At 35.1% G+C, this 16,289-nt stretch overlaps 1 long non-coding RNA gene across 1 annotated transcript; it reads right to left on the bottom strand.

Annotated features, from left to right (window-relative positions):
• Window positions 1–9,741: 9,741 nt before the first annotated feature.
• Window positions 9,742–10,992, bottom strand: LOC127832157 (uncharacterized). The gene is made up of 2 exons (XR_008026715.1): window positions 10,811–10,992; window positions 9,742–10,654 (listed from the first exon to the last, which is right to left on the bottom strand). It is a non-coding gene; the product is annotated as an uncharacterized LOC127832157 (long non-coding RNA).
• Between the last annotated feature and the right edge of the window lie 5,297 nt (window positions 10,993–16,289).

Below are 16,289 nucleotides of genomic sequence, written 5' to 3'. Positions count from 1 at the left end.
GTCGATGCTTGAGATCATGTTTCTTATTGTGTTTGGTTCATATTCCGAACCATCACATTTTCTAACTGAAAGAACATAATTTGCCAAGTATTCGTCCAATATATCGGGGCCTATTTCATGTATTTCCCTTTTTTCTTGTTTTGTCAATAAGAATCTTTTGAACTTGTTTACATCTATCATTGTTTTCTTTAGAGTGTTCTTGTTGTCCGCTTGACATATTTGATGTTTTACTTCATCATTTGTTAGTTGTTTAAAACAGTCTTTTACATTGAGGATTGAGGGCTTGTTAACTGGAGAGGTATTTATCTGATCAATTTCGGAGGGCTCATGGCAGTCAAAGTCATTAAAATCAATGCCATACATTGTTTGAAAATCAGACTTATTTCAGTGACATTTGTTTTCAAGTTTTCAACATTGTTAAGACCTACATTTTCAATGTTCACCATGCCTGTAGAGTTTTCCTTATTGATTTCATCATTTATGTTATTATCAACATCTTGTTCCTTATTTTTGACAGTTGCATCTTTATTTTCTTCACTTTCAGCCATTAAATCTTCCCAAATTACATCAAAATACATTTGATCAATATAGTCCGACATTTAAATATAGTGTTATTTTATTTTATTTAAATTCTAATGATATTTCTTTGGAAAAAAAATGCAGACGACTGAAATAGTATATTTTGTGTATAAGTGGAGTGTAACCTTTCTTTTTATATAAAGAAACGCCGTATATTGAAGGTTATGTGTAAATAAATTTAAAGGCAAAATTGATTACTTCATTGCCATATGTTTGCTAAAATTTGACGCATTTATTACTTTTAAGATCATTTTGTTTTTACAAAACTTTTTCCAAGAACCTTCGCATGTACATTTTGTAAAAGGTCAAAAGCTATAACGTTTTAATCGGCGCGTAGGAATACGTTATACGGTTAGATCGTGGTCACGTGAGGTACTGTCGGAGATCAACTAGTTTATCCGACCCTGCATTATTCGGTCAATGTTTGCAACAGAGGCAGGATAAAACTAACAACACCCCAAATCATCGCAATTATCACCATTACATGCCACTTTGCGACAGTCACTAGGCATGATCCATTGAAATCGATTGTATAACGACTGCAGTAAAGTGGCTGGCTGATCTTATGTCTTTTTAAGGATTAATTAAGCAGAAAAAATGTGTATTTTCAAAAAATCGCCATTTGCCAGAATTTTTATTTTTTCGCCGTTGGCGCCAAAGGCGATTGACAGTGGGAACCCTGGAATAGCAAATCAGAATGCACGGCTCTGCAAGAATCTTTTTTCAACATGGCAGTTTGACACCATCAACACAATCGATTATTTATTATTATTACAGAATGTTAACAATTGAAAAGTAGCAACAACTATTAAGACCAAATGTTAATAATTATGTGTATAATGATTCATAATCATATATTTATAAAATATTTCATTTTATGATGTGACAACTTAATGAAAATAACCCACGACTCAACAAGCATATACAGGAGCATACTTAGTTTGCAACATATATTCTCCAGTTACCTAATGCCGATAAAAACCTTATTCTGGTGATATTTGTTTACCAGAATTAGGTGTTGAAATTGATGATTGACCCAGGCACTCTGTGTATTTTGTTGTATGGTACCGTGCCCTCGTATCAAGCGATTCCTCATATAATATTGAGTACATTAAGAAATATACCCTATAGGATGACATCATACGCATGCGCTCCGAGTATTTTGTTTCACTAAAATTACATGTACAACTTTTGAAAAAAGACACCGCCAAAATCAGGAATAAACAGATGTAATTCAATTTCAAAATCTAACTTCAATTAAAATAATCCAAATTTATCCATATTCCATGCACTGTATTGGTCCTCTACATGTGTATACATGTATTGAATTTCAACATGAATTACAAATTAAAGCAGACAACTGTGCTAGTGTTAACACAACACCTACATTTATTTTATATATTTTAATGAATTTTTTTTACTTTCGCCTGATTCTCAGAAAATGATGCATGAAAAATTCTAGCAAAAGAACTGTGCACGCACATTGCTTCAGGTGTTATACACATGTCCTTCCCCATTGAGAGTATACATTTCCATCAAAAACTGAATTAATCAGTTAATATTTTCTGCCACTTGAGTTATACTACAGCGATTTTTTTGGCCTATTGGGAAAAGTACCCGTACCGGTCCAATTGGGAAAAATTGAGTCGTGAAATCCTCAAAATTGGGATATATTGAGTCGTAAAAACCTTGAAATTGGGAAAAATGCGTCATGAAATAATCAAATTTGGAAATAAGTGCAGTTGATTTTTTGCTAACAAATACCTTAAAATTGAGAATAACAGCACCCGATTGCATAAACGCTGGTTAAAGTTACCGCTCGGTAACATTCAAACCTTGGTAAGTTTGCGGTTATTCAAGTGTACTAACCTTAAAGGTAACTCGATTGTATAAACACGATATACCGCAAAGTAACCTAACCGCGCATAGTGGAATTTAACCACCGGTTACTTTAACCAAAACATTCCCACAATGCATTTTCTAATGACGTTATTTTCGCGCGAAGTGTCACGCTTATAAACAGCGACATTTATTTTTTTATCAAATTCAATTACAAATGAATTCACAATAAAATAAAGTGTAAATTTTAACTATGAGTTAATCAAAAATGACAAGGGACACATTGAGAATGATGTCGGGATTTGCATCATTTAGCGGAATCCCTGGTTCTTCCAAACTGCAAGAGAGTGCTTACAAAGACGTCTATTTTTCTAGTTGTTCTAGATGTAACATAAAAATTATACATGGTCGTCGTAACATGCTAGACTATTCTTCGAATTTGGCTTATGTTTACAAAACAATTACTTATTTTCTTGTACAATAAGGGAATTTACCATAGACAAATAAAACATTGTTCAAGTTTAAATATATCTTTGTATGCAGAAATCTTCAAATGCAACCGAGTTCACCAACGGTTATTATTTGTGTCTTGTTCTGAGAAAACTGGCCATAATGCATGTGCGTAAAGTGTCGTCCCAGATTAGCTTGTTAAGTTCAAACAGGCTCATCAGGGACGACACTTTCCGCCAAAAAATGATTTTTGCTAAGAAGGGTCATCATTTTAACAAAAAATGTCATAAAAGCGGAAAGTGTCGTCCCTGATTAGCCTGTGCGAACTGCACAAGGTAATAAGGGACGATACTTTAAGCACATGCATTATGCCCATTTTTCTCAGAACACGACACATTTGATAAACTGCTCCGGTTCATTTTGACAGCAGTAATGTACTTAGAGTAGATGACGTAGCGTGTGACAAAGAAGAAAGTTTATTGAGTTCTCATTTGAATATAGTGATATGATGGCATATTGGTCTTTATTTAACTATGCTAAAATAATTATCAAAGACCCTAGATGCAAACTCGTCAATTATTGAATTAAATGGATTATTTATGGATTTTAAAGGATTATTAAAGGTAAGATACTAGTTCGAACGTGTTTTGTTTTTTGTTTGTACTTTTGTTGTTCCCTGTTCTCGGAGAAATGATTTTACCATGGGCGCCATTGATGCATCGGATCACACACGGCATACCCATAACAGAATATAAGAAACACGTTCTGTGCGTCCTTAAATTCGTCGTCCGAAGTCGGAAATCGTATTGCCCTGTAAATTAAAGCGGGTATATACGAATTTTTATATGTGGTTAATTGTAATATATTGATAAAATATATTATAATAACACAAAATAGGCAAGAAAAATTATACATTAAAGCCGAATTTCATAAAATGCAGCAAAGACAAATTAGCGCCCCGAGCCGATTGTGACGTACATATTATCCTACAATAACCGAAGCATTCGTCTTTGTATTAGGATCGGAGTTAGTGTTCGTGTGTCGTATGAATAGATATCGTTGCAGGAATTCAAATAAACCGTTAAACTAAGTTTAGATTCACATCGTACATGTATGGTATACATGCTGGCGAATTCGGCTGTACAGCCGTTTTCAATTTCAGAATTAAATATCTTGCTTATTTCGCATTTTTCGACACATGTTCTTCTTAACTTTTATTTTAATTTATATTGAAATATACACATATATATAAGTTTTTTACACATTTTATATAAATTCATAAATATTTGACACAATCGGATATACCCGCTTTAAGTCAAATAAAGTGTCAGTCGCTGCAATTTGCTGTTAACTCGTCGAAAGTGTGAAGGTCGTCTATGGTTAGCTTTTATAATGTCGCGCGCCGCGGCCATTATGTGTAAGTTACCTCTCGGCTACTTGTACTTACCCATCTAGGGAAGCAGGGTATGTTTTAACTGGGTTTTAACCGATCGGTATAACTAACCAAATTTTATACAGACACTTACCGACCAGTAACCAACATGTTACCGACTTTTAACCGCCGGTATGTTGTTAACCGCCGGTTTAACTGTTTATACAATCGGTTGCTGATGTCAAGTTGTTAATATTATATTTACTAAGGTTCTAGCTATAGAACTGCATAAATAAACAAGGGCTGTTTGTAACTCATGCATGCCCCCCATATGGGCTGTCAGTTGTAGTGGCAGCCATTGTGTGAATACGTTTTTTGTCACAGTGACCTTGACCTTTGACCTAGTGACCTGAAAGTCAATAGGGCTCATCTGCAAGTCATGCTCAATGTACCTATGAAGTTTTATGATCATAGGCCTAAGAATTCTTGAGTAATCACCCGGAAACCATTTTACTGTTTCGTGTCACTGTGACCTTGACCTTTGACCTAGTGACCTGAAAATCAATAGGGGTCTTCTGCCAGTCATGATCAATGTACCTATGAAGTTTCATGATCCTAGGCAGGGTTTTGTTTTGGCCCGATTTTATAGCCGAAATTCGGCTATATTCCCAATCACAAAAAGTATTCTTTTTTCTTTACCAAATTTTCAATTTTCTAAGTATAAACGGGCACATAATTCTGTCAAAATGCACGCCAGAGTTATCTAACTTTGCCTGCCCAGTCCCCTCATGATGGTAAGTAAGGGTACCAAGTTTGAATGCAATAGTTTTGATACTTTATTAGAAAATTGGACCTAAACACAAAACTTAACCAGACGCCGACGCCAAGGTTATGACAATAGCTCATAACTTTTTTTTCAAATGACCTTGACCTTTGACCTAGTGACCTGAAAATCAATAGGGGTCAACTCCGAGTCATAATCAATGTACCTATGAAGTTTTGCCCACTTTCAAAGTATTGATCGCATTTCCCGGTACGTTTTTTTCGTGCCAAACCTGGTGTCACACACCCCATGACTTTTATGACAATGCAGCATATAGACCTCTACAAAAGGGCATGGAGAGCAACACAATGTATAAACTGTATTTAACAGTGCTTTAGGAAAGCTACACACCTGCATGGGTGTAAAATTTGGCTAAAAGCAAGTCGCACTACAGTAAAATGATAAATGATTCCATTTTTCGCACGGCGATTCTCTTACAAAGGGCACATTGGGTGTTTTTAACTTGTTGAAACTTTTAATCACAGCTTAAAACTTGGATTTATACATTTTAAATGTTATTTTCGTGAAACATTCACGCGAACTGTATTCTTAAATACACAGCTATTGTGTTGACATTTATTATTATATTTTTTGGAAACATTCAAATCGAATGCATAAAACGAAAATGTAACTGATCATGGCAGCTCTAAACTGAAATTAAACTTTCCAGATGTTTATGACTAGCGTGCATAAGATTTGCGCAATGACGTCACATTCATATTGAACGCTCTCGTCTCTTTCGAATGAAAAGGTTAAATGAACCAGGGACGTATACAAACACAAGCATCCCCGAATGAACTAAATAACATGTGTTTCGTAATGCCTTTAATAAATGCCACTTTTTAACTATAAATCTTTTCTGTATTCATTAGTTAATGATAAATTGAACAAGGAAAGTTTAATATGCCTGAAATATCCGAGTTCCTCGTGACAATAAGAGTCAAACGAACGGCGGTACATGTATATACAGGTTTGCCACTCATGGACCAGGTTGTCATTAAATAACAAAAAAATGCTATACATGTAAATAAAAGTTCTATAAAATCGGCGAGGATTTAACTTGAAATAGACACTGTCACAGTATTCAAAACTCGGCTAATCTCTGAGTAATAGCTATCTTTACCGTAACGGCCCTTGTGTCTTACGAATATTCTGAAATTAACAAAAGATTTCGGATCGTTTTAGTTTGAATAACAATACGTAACGTCATTGATTAAGATAAATTGTATTTGTACCTCATGTAAGTGAGCAAAACAAAAACAGTCATACACAAGGACTGAATAGCAACTATTGCTGGTTTATTTCAGATAAATAGTCTGCGCCAGAAGTTTAGGCCGTCGTTGTTTGTCATTTAGAAACCTGACTATCATTAATTCGTCGACACAAAACCCACGCCGTTTTCTTAAGAACAAACTCCTTTTTTTCTGATTGGCTTCAATTGAAAATGCCGCTTAGCTTATCAAAATGACGTTTGCATCACAAAATTGCCTGGCGGAGTTAAAATGTCGTATTTGGAGCTTATACCAACTCGCGCAATTAACTGATACGGGATGATTATTGATTTTTACAGCACTTTTTGGGTAATAGGCCCTCCTTTATTGCGTCATACGCAGTCTTGCATTAATATGCGCATCTTGGGGACACGGAGATAACACGCGATTGCAAAAGCAGATAAGACTTGATGGATCTTGATAAAAGGGCGTGTGGCGCTCATTTGCTTTGAAAGGGGCAGTGTGCCGCTCCGAATAAAGGGGCATGGCGGGGCGCCACGCTGATTAGGCCTGGATAAAACACTACGTATAACGTATATTGTCAGGTCCTATATATGAAGTATTATGAGAAATATTGGTGGGTACCAATACCGTTCAATATAATAAATATTGTTGGGTCCCATATAACAAGGATTGTTGGGTCCAATATATAAAGAAACATTGTTGGGTCCCATATATAAGAATTATTGTAAGAAATATTGTTGGGTCCTATATAAAAACTTATTAAAAAGTACTGTTGGGTCCCATATATATATATATATATATATATATATATATATATATATAACAAACATTTTTGGGTCCCATATATAAGACGTATTGTAAGAAATATTGTCAGTTACTATATATGAAATATTGTTGGGTCCTATATAAGAAGTATTGTTGGGTCCCATATATAAGAAACATTGTTGGGTCCCATGTATAAGAAGTATTGTAAGAAAAATGGTAAGGTCCCATATATATAAGTAGCATTGTTGGGTCCCATATAAGTAAGAAACATCGTTGGGTCCTACATAAAATATATAAGTTGAAATTCTAGGGACCCATATAAGTAATTAACATTAAAGGTATAATTAACATTTTAGGTATCAATATAATTCAGGGTTGGCACCAATCGACCGCCCCCGGTTTTAACCGGTTAAAACCTCCCCGGTCAATACTCCCAAAGTGGTCATAACTGGTCAATATTGGTCGATTGAACTTTAATATTCCATGCTTAATTAAACAATATTGATAATATAAATTAAACAGACATGTTGCCAATAATGAATTCAGCTATTAATAACCACTATTTTATACCTGTTCATGTAATTTGTAGGCCAATCTCTCAAAATTTTGCAAATCAGTCAAAGTTGAAAAATTGGATTTTTCTGGTCAATTGAACTTTTTTTTCAATTCTAACGAATGTTCAGATAACTCTGTGCTTGATTCAATTTGTCAATAACTGTGTATTAGTTGTTCCTCATGCCCCACTGTCCACACAGTCTTCTCACCTATACAGTTTGGGGCACTCAAATTTGATCATAGGGCCTTAAATGGCACCTTTTTGACACGACCCTTACTTGTCATGAACTTTGATTGCTTATTCATTTGAAGTCCAATATGAAAGGAAAACAAAATAAACCTCTTTATAGAGAAAGGAGACAAGTAAAAAGTAAATATAATATAAATAGCAAGTTATCTCCTTTTCTTTAAGTGATATGAAATAGCCTAAGGACAGATTTGCTTCATTGTCAATATCAGAGACATAACACTGCATGCATTTTATTACCAATTACGGCTTAGGGGCCAGATTTATAATCCTAGAAAACACAAGAGTTATGTTTGTCCATCTGCTTATCAAATAGATATATCAATAGATCAGTGAAATAATATGGTAGCTACAATAGTAATCATTCTTTAGTAACAGATGTGATACCCTGAGATAAAGATATTGCCTTAGTCCTTATGTATTTGAGGCCGTTTCCATAAGTAATAAAGAAGTAATTTTTTACAACTTGAAAGATTTTTTTTACAATAAATAACTCAAAAAAAGTTTATAAATAACAAAATAATGATTGATTTAATATAGAATGGCTTAAAGTCTTCCTTTGTTATGCTTTGTTTCAATGCTATAATTTTCAATCGACCAGTATTGACCAGTAATGAGCAGTATTGACCGGTTTTAACCGGGTATTGACCGCTGGCCCGGTCAATACTGAATTGACCGGTAAATATGCCAACCCTGATATAATTAATGAACATTGTTGGGCCTGGCCCCTTTATTACAAGAACACATGTTTACACTTACTGTTCGAGACCCATATAAGTAAAAGATATTGTTAGTAGACTGAATTCCAATTGTGTTACACTAGTTTCCGTGACACACATACACTGTGCAAATTTCTAATAAATATTTGTCGTTTCAATCTCAAACGTAGTCTTAGGCGTTAATTGACACACGCATTAAATTATCCCTTTATAACCATATGACATCCGTTGTTATACACTGAAATAACATTAAATTTATGTGCAATGATAAATCAATTTCATGAAATGGAACATAATTAATATTTGGAAAATATGTGTTAATTAACGCGTTATATTTATTTAAAATATATTTATATGTTGTTGTTATTGTTTGTTAATGAGTAACCTTATTTAAACAATATTATAAAATTGAAATTACATGTAATAAATTGAATTATGTGTATATACATGTCATAATTATATATTTCTTATATTTTAGAAATTGTAATGATTCATGTGGAAAAATAAATTGTACATATGCTACAAACATGTTGAACTTGTTCATGATTGTTTTTATGAATAAATGATGAATACCTGTTAATATAATTTTTGGTATATCCGTTGTGATGAAAACTGAGGGAAACTCAACCACAACATTTTCTGCAGTAATGGCACGCACAATGCCGGTTAATCCATTCACAAGTTTTTCATTCAAGGTGTGAATTAGCTGAACTGGACATGCATTTTTTAGCCACAGCATTTTTGGTGCAGCAATTCTGTCCAAGTCTTGTTTATGTCCATGATCTTTTGAAGAGTACTCAAACAATTTGCCATGATGTTTTTGAAGTACAGTTCTATTAAAGTCATCCACTAAGGCATTTGCGGCAAAAAGTTTTGTGCTTTGTGCTGATCTGTTGCCAGTTAGAGGCCTTGATAATGACTTCATACATTCATTAAGTTTATCACTGAAATGTCCTTGAAAAACATTTTTTTACTGTATTAGCCAGTAAGATTTCGGATGATTTTGTTCGCATATTTTTTTCCAAAATTATTTTGTGTTTAAACACATCTTTGAACAAGAGTGCCAAACTGTCACAAGATACGCCCGTTTGAAGGTTTTGGACAACTTGATAGCTTTACCATTTGAGTGGCAAAATGATATATTTTTGAAAATTAAGCAGCACATATTTGAACTTGACCTAGATATCAATTAGACACAACTTCTGACCAAATTTGGTAAAGACAGGATGAAAACTACTTCAATTAGAGAGCGGACACCATGCTAAATGCTTGAAATGCATTAAGTGACCTAGTTTTTGACCCAGCAAGACCCATATTTGTTCTTGACCTAGATATCATTTAGACTCAACTTCTGACCAAATTCAGTGAAAATCAGATGAAAACTACTTCAAGTAGAGAGCGGACACCATGCTAAACGCTTGAAATTCATTAAGTGACCTTGTGACCTATTTTTTGACCCGCCAAGACACATATTTGTTCTTGACCTAGATATCATTTAGACACAACTTCTGACCGAATTCGGTGAAGATCGGATGAAAAATACTTCAATTAGAGAGCGGACACCATGCTAAATCCTTGAAATGCACTAAGTGACCCAGTGACCTAGTTTTTAACCCAGCATGACCCATATTCGGACTTGACCTAGATATCAACTAGATGCAACTACTGACCAAGTTTGGTGAAGATCGGATGAATACAATTTGAATTAGAGTCCGGACAAAGTGGCGCCGTTGAAAATGCACTAATTGACCCTATGACCTAGTTTTTGACCCGGCATGACCCATATTCGAACTTGGCCTATATATCAACTAGATGCAACTGCTGACCAAGTTTGGTGAAGATCGGATGAATACAATTTGAAATAGAGTCCGGACAAAGTGGCCCCTTTGAAAATGCACTTATTGACCCTATGACCTAGTTTTTGACCCGGCATGACCCATATTCGAACTTGGCCTAGATATCAACTAGATGCAACTGCTGACCAAGTTTGGTGAAGATCGGATGAATACAATTTGAATTAGAGTCCGGACAAAGTGGCGCCGTTGAAAATGCACTAATTGACCCTATGACCTAGTTTTTGACCCGGCATGACCCATATTCGAACTTGGCCTATATATCAACTAGATGCAACTGCTGACCAAGTTTGGTGAAGATCGGATGAATACAATTTGAAATAGAGTCCGGACAAAGTGGCCCCTTTGAAAATGCACTTATTGACCCTATGACCTAGTTTTTGACCCGGCATGACCCATATTCGAACTTGGCCTAGATATCAACTAGATGCAACTGCTGACCAAGTTTGGTGAAGATCGGATGAATACAATTTGAATTAGAGTCCGGACAAAGTGATGCCTTCCGCCCGCCGCCCGCCCGCCCGCCAAGGGGTTTCACATAATACGTCCCGTATTTTATACGGGCGTATAAAAAAATGGAGTTAAAACAGTATTCCCCCGTGTCATTGTATGGAAGATTGACCACTGGTGGGAGTTGATAGAAGTCCCCACACAAAACAATTCGAATACTACCAAATGGTAAATTGGGGTTTTTAATTTTGCAAACATTGTATATGCTGTCCATAGTCGTTTTACTTATCATAGAACATTCATCTATGATAACACAATCAGTCTTTTCACATTTTCAAGAACGCTCTGATATTTGGGATTAAAGCGGATAATGTTTGCAATATCTTTAGGATCATGTCGACCATCTAAAATACCAAAGAATTTGTGAACAGTGTTAACACCACATGGCCTTTCACTACCTGTAAATAAAGATTGTTTAAATACACATATAATGATATATCAATTACAAATGCAAAATGCTATGTTATTTCTTAAATATGTACATGTATTACTTGAAATATATATTTATCGATCTATGCATCCTGCCAAGCGCCCTTCGAGCATTATAGGCAGATATGCAAGTTATTGAGTCCGTTTCATGGGATGAACCATTACTTGGTGTCTATTGATGAGATAATTAGAATGATCCTCTAGTAGGTAGCGAACACACAAACTCCATATCACTAGGCGGACACCCCATCCACTACACCACTACCTGTATATGGCCCAAGTCCATTTAAATAAGCGATATAATTGTTATAGTTAATGAAATCTAATTTCTATGACAATAATAAAATTTATGTCTATATATGATAGACAGTCATGTATTTTAATTATTCTTAGTTTATAGTAGGAAATATACAGTTATTGTAAGCAACATTGATAAAATATCACACGAAATGTAACGAGGTAAACAACACAATCACAAATGCGAGAATACAAATATGTTTTTAAATAAATTAAGCAAATTAAGTAAGTAAAGTAAATATTACCGTAAACTGCACAGGCAATCCCGGTGGAACATGTGACTTGAACACATAGCCCTTTGGAGTGTATTACATTTGCAATATCGGATACGACATAAGATTTCCCTGTGCCAGCGGATCCTAACATCAATAAATTGTGACCGTGTGATGCTAAATTAACAGCTTGTAATTGCTGTGAATTCATTTTAATGGACAATGAATATCTCAAATATGTTCCGTATCACTAACAAAGAAAAGCTACATCAATTAATATCGATATTTCCTTAATTTCATTCTTTAAATTGCACAACTCGTGGTTTGTTTACTATTTGTGGGCGTGTGAATTTTTAAACCAGGCTACAATTCATTAATTAGTTACTTGTATCAAAATACCGGGAACCATGACTTGATTGCATCGGACCAATCACATGTAGTTTTACAAACGGTAATGAACATTTATGCGAAGCATTCCGAAGTGTTATGGCTGAGACGAATTCACCATCATCGTTAATGTAAAACTAGCTTTAACCGTTATTTGTGCAATCAATAGTTATTTAAATTACTGTTTTGCTATTTATCAATACAATGATTGGTTATTTTACGAGTGGTAATTAATTACATACTTTATATGCCACCAAAAACAGGAATTTGTTCAAAAACTCATCATCACGGTGTGCATACTTTTGTCCGAGTAAGGAAACTTTCTTTGTTTTATGTATGTGCATAGAGTACATACATGTTAAGGTTATGTATTTAATCAGATACATGTGTTGTCTATTAATATTCAGTGTCATATTTTTGTTGATTGCATTCGATTGCGAAATATGGGCTATTATTTAGACAAGGGTGTTAATTTTATTTTTTTTTACAGTTGTATCCCTCGTATATATGTATAGTATATATACTTTTTTTAAATGTCCTTGTGGTCCGTACATGGTGACCAGTGCTCTGGTCCCACATTTGAAATTAAGCAGATGTGGTATCATATTTAATTTTTCCTCATCAACTTCAATGAGTACACGTTTTACTCCAGTTGCAATTTGGACTCCTTTATAATCAAAATAGTCCTCCATAACTTTGATCACTTTTCCTATTTTTGAAAATACTTGCTTCAAGACATCAGGGTCGAAGAACACTGGTAACCAGTGTACCTTCAACATGACTTTCTTCACATTTAACCGTGAAATTTCATATGTTTTGTGTCCTTGATCTATCTTACTCCCGAGGGTCGATACCACTTTCATGCAATCCAAAATTTTGAAGGCTACCTCCACACTTTGATTGGATTGTCCTTTTGATACTGCTTGGATATCCTCAGGGTTAATCCCTGGATCTTAAAAGTGTTTTAACATCATCCACTTGATTGATCCCAGTCTTACAAAACAAAACAGTCTTATAGATCTTTCCATTACTCCTTTCATAACGGCATCACTACCACTAATGGCTGGTAAATTAATTTTCAATCATTTTTAACAGTTGTTTTACTAGTCGCGACGCAACTGTCAAAGTAATGATGTGTTTTCTCAGGTATGTGTATACACATACCACGTTTTCTTACTACTTCACGTGATTTCGACCGATTTGTAACTCACGTGTTTCTACGGAGCAAAGCGAGTGCCACGCTTTCAAAATGGGTAGAAGGAATCGATATGCAAATGTATAAAAAGATTCGGTTTGCCAAAAGGAACACATTATTCAAAACGGTACAAGGACAGTAGTTGTTCAGGAAGGAAGAAAGAAAAATCATGATACCTAGCTATGTTTTTCTATGTAAAACTATGATTTCTAGAGTCGTCTGCACAAAACTCATAAAATCTTGTTATTGATGAGCAATATCTCCTTTTATCACAATGATTTCTACCCAGCCAAACCTATTCCTTTATATTTATTTACAATTTTATATGTCGTCTGCAATTTCTTTCAATATGAGATGGTTCAAAGATGGATTTAAAACAATTATCGCTACACCTTTACATCTACCATCACCAAAACCCCATGCAATTTTATTGGTTAGGTTTAAAACTTGTTCAATTGATTTAGCAGTTATGAAATTATTAATATGGGTTTCTTGTAAACGTAATATATCAAAAGTGTTTACATTTAAGAAATTACGTATTAATAAATGTCTATCTTTTGTAATCAAACCATTTATATTAAGAGAACCTATTTTTAAATTAGCCATGAGATATTTTTTTTAAACATATACATATACACTATCCAATACCTGTAAAGAAAAATCATGGACATCGACTTCAATTCGATAATGAAAACATGAGGAGCTAAAGAAAGACATTTGAAACAATAATACCTGTAAAACAAAAACCATGCAAATCAACCTCGATTCGATGCGCTGTACAGCGAAGTGAGATTTATCTACGGGTATCAAATAAACGTTAAAATGCAAATAATTACAGTTAATTTTCCGATTTAATTTAAACCGTATTAAATAAATAAATGTGACATACATACAAGTAATAAGTGTATAATATCAATTGAAAACATTCCAAAAACCAATAGCTGGTTTAAACATTATAAACCTACAAAATAATATTTGGTTAAACCAATACCAACGTGCATACAAATCAATAAGACCCCGTGGAAAACGGTTCACTGAGTGTATTACTCATTGAGCAGTGAAACACGAGACAAACAGTTTAAATAAATGCACTAAATGTGTTAACTTGGAACTGTTTAAAAACTGGTTTTGTACAAAAGATATGCAACAAGACTGACAGATATGTAAAGGGGAGTTAATTATTAAAGAGTAGTTATATATTTTAATTTTGTTGTTACCACTATTACACGGTAATTTACACAATACATTAATGAATATAAAAATAATATATATATTTTTTGTTTAAGATACTAATGGGCAAAGAAGAATTACAAAGGTGAGTAACACATGGGTAAGTAATTCAAAGGTAAGTATTTCATATTTACAGAATTCGATGTCTTCGATATACAATAAAAAAACACACAAAGGGTAAGTATATATATACTAGTACAATTTTTCTTTTTGGAATTATATATTTTTACTTCTTATTTTCATTTTTATTTTATGCATGTTTAATTATATAATTTATATACACTCAGTACATGGATTCCGAGTGTGGACTCTGAGTCTCCAACAAGGAATCCATGAAGCTGTCGCCTGCCAACATACCCGACAGTCCAGTATGGTCTGGCGACAGAGGTGTTGCAGGCTGCCTACGGACCTTGGGAGTTGGGACGTGTCCCTCTCCTCTCACCGGGAACGTCGCTCCCCCGACCGCCCGTGCCGACGTCGGCGCCATCTTCCGGCCCCTCCCGCGGCTCTCCGGCTGCACAGGTTTTTGCACCGCCGGTCGAGTCGCAGACGCTGCCGGTTGCTCCGATGTCAGTTTTGTCGACTGCCCTTCCGCCTGCACAGCTGGGTGTGCTTCCGGAAGTTCTATTTGTACTACTGATTGCTGCGACACTGTCTCACCGTTGATCGTGGTAGTATCTGCAAATGATTCTTTGGCAGCGGTAAACCTGGCTGGGCATTCCCTCCGGATGTGCCCGACGGTATGGCACCGCAGGCACAGGGGGGGGGGACGCTCGAACATGGTCACCAGAGCCTTGGCGCCACATTTAAAATTGAGAAGATAAGGAATGTACTCAATCTTCTCGGCTTCTATTTCTATCAGTACCCTTCTTACTCCGGTTGCTATTTCGTAACCATCAAAGGTGAAATGCTCATCAGTTACTCTAAGCACTTTGCCGAAATTGGCGAAAATTTCACCTAACTTCGCGGTCGCAAAGTAGACCGGAAGCCAGTATATCTTCAACATAATTTTCTTCTTACTCAGAGGAGAAACTTCAATTACCTTTGAACCCACACTAAGAGTACAGTTCTCCTTCAAAAGTTTGTTCATAGACAGTTTGCTTTTTAACACAACTACATATGACTGGCTTGACATACCCTTGGCGATCCTCTCTATTTCGTCGGGCATCAGACCAGCTGTTTTGAGAGCTTTCACGGCGTCATACTCGGAAATTCCGTCCTTTTCAAACAAACTTACCGACCGTTCCAAGATTTCATAAATCACAGCACTGCCGTCAATTGCTGGCAAATTTACCGATATCATTTTAACAATGTTCACACAACGAAAAAGAAAAAAACACGCAAAATGTATATGCAGGTTTGCCACTCATGGACCAGGTTGTCATTAAATAACAAAAAAATGCTATACATGTAAATAAAAGTTTTTTAAAATCGGCGAAAATTTGACTTGTAATAGACACTGTCACAGTATTCAAAACTTGGCTAATCTCTGATTAATAGCAATCTTTACTGTTACGGCCCTTGTGTCTTACGAATATTGTGATATTAACAAAATATTTCGGATCGTTTTAGTTTGAATAACAATACGTTAC

This window comes from Dreissena polymorpha, chromosome 5 (genome assembly GCF_020536995.1).
Source record: "Dreissena polymorpha isolate Duluth1 chromosome 5, UMN_Dpol_1.0, whole genome shotgun sequence".
NCBI lineage: Eukaryota > Metazoa > Mollusca > Bivalvia > Myida > Dreissenidae > Dreissena > Dreissena polymorpha.
Note: the sequence above shows the minus strand (reverse complement) of the source record. Positions and strands in the feature narration are given on the sequence as shown.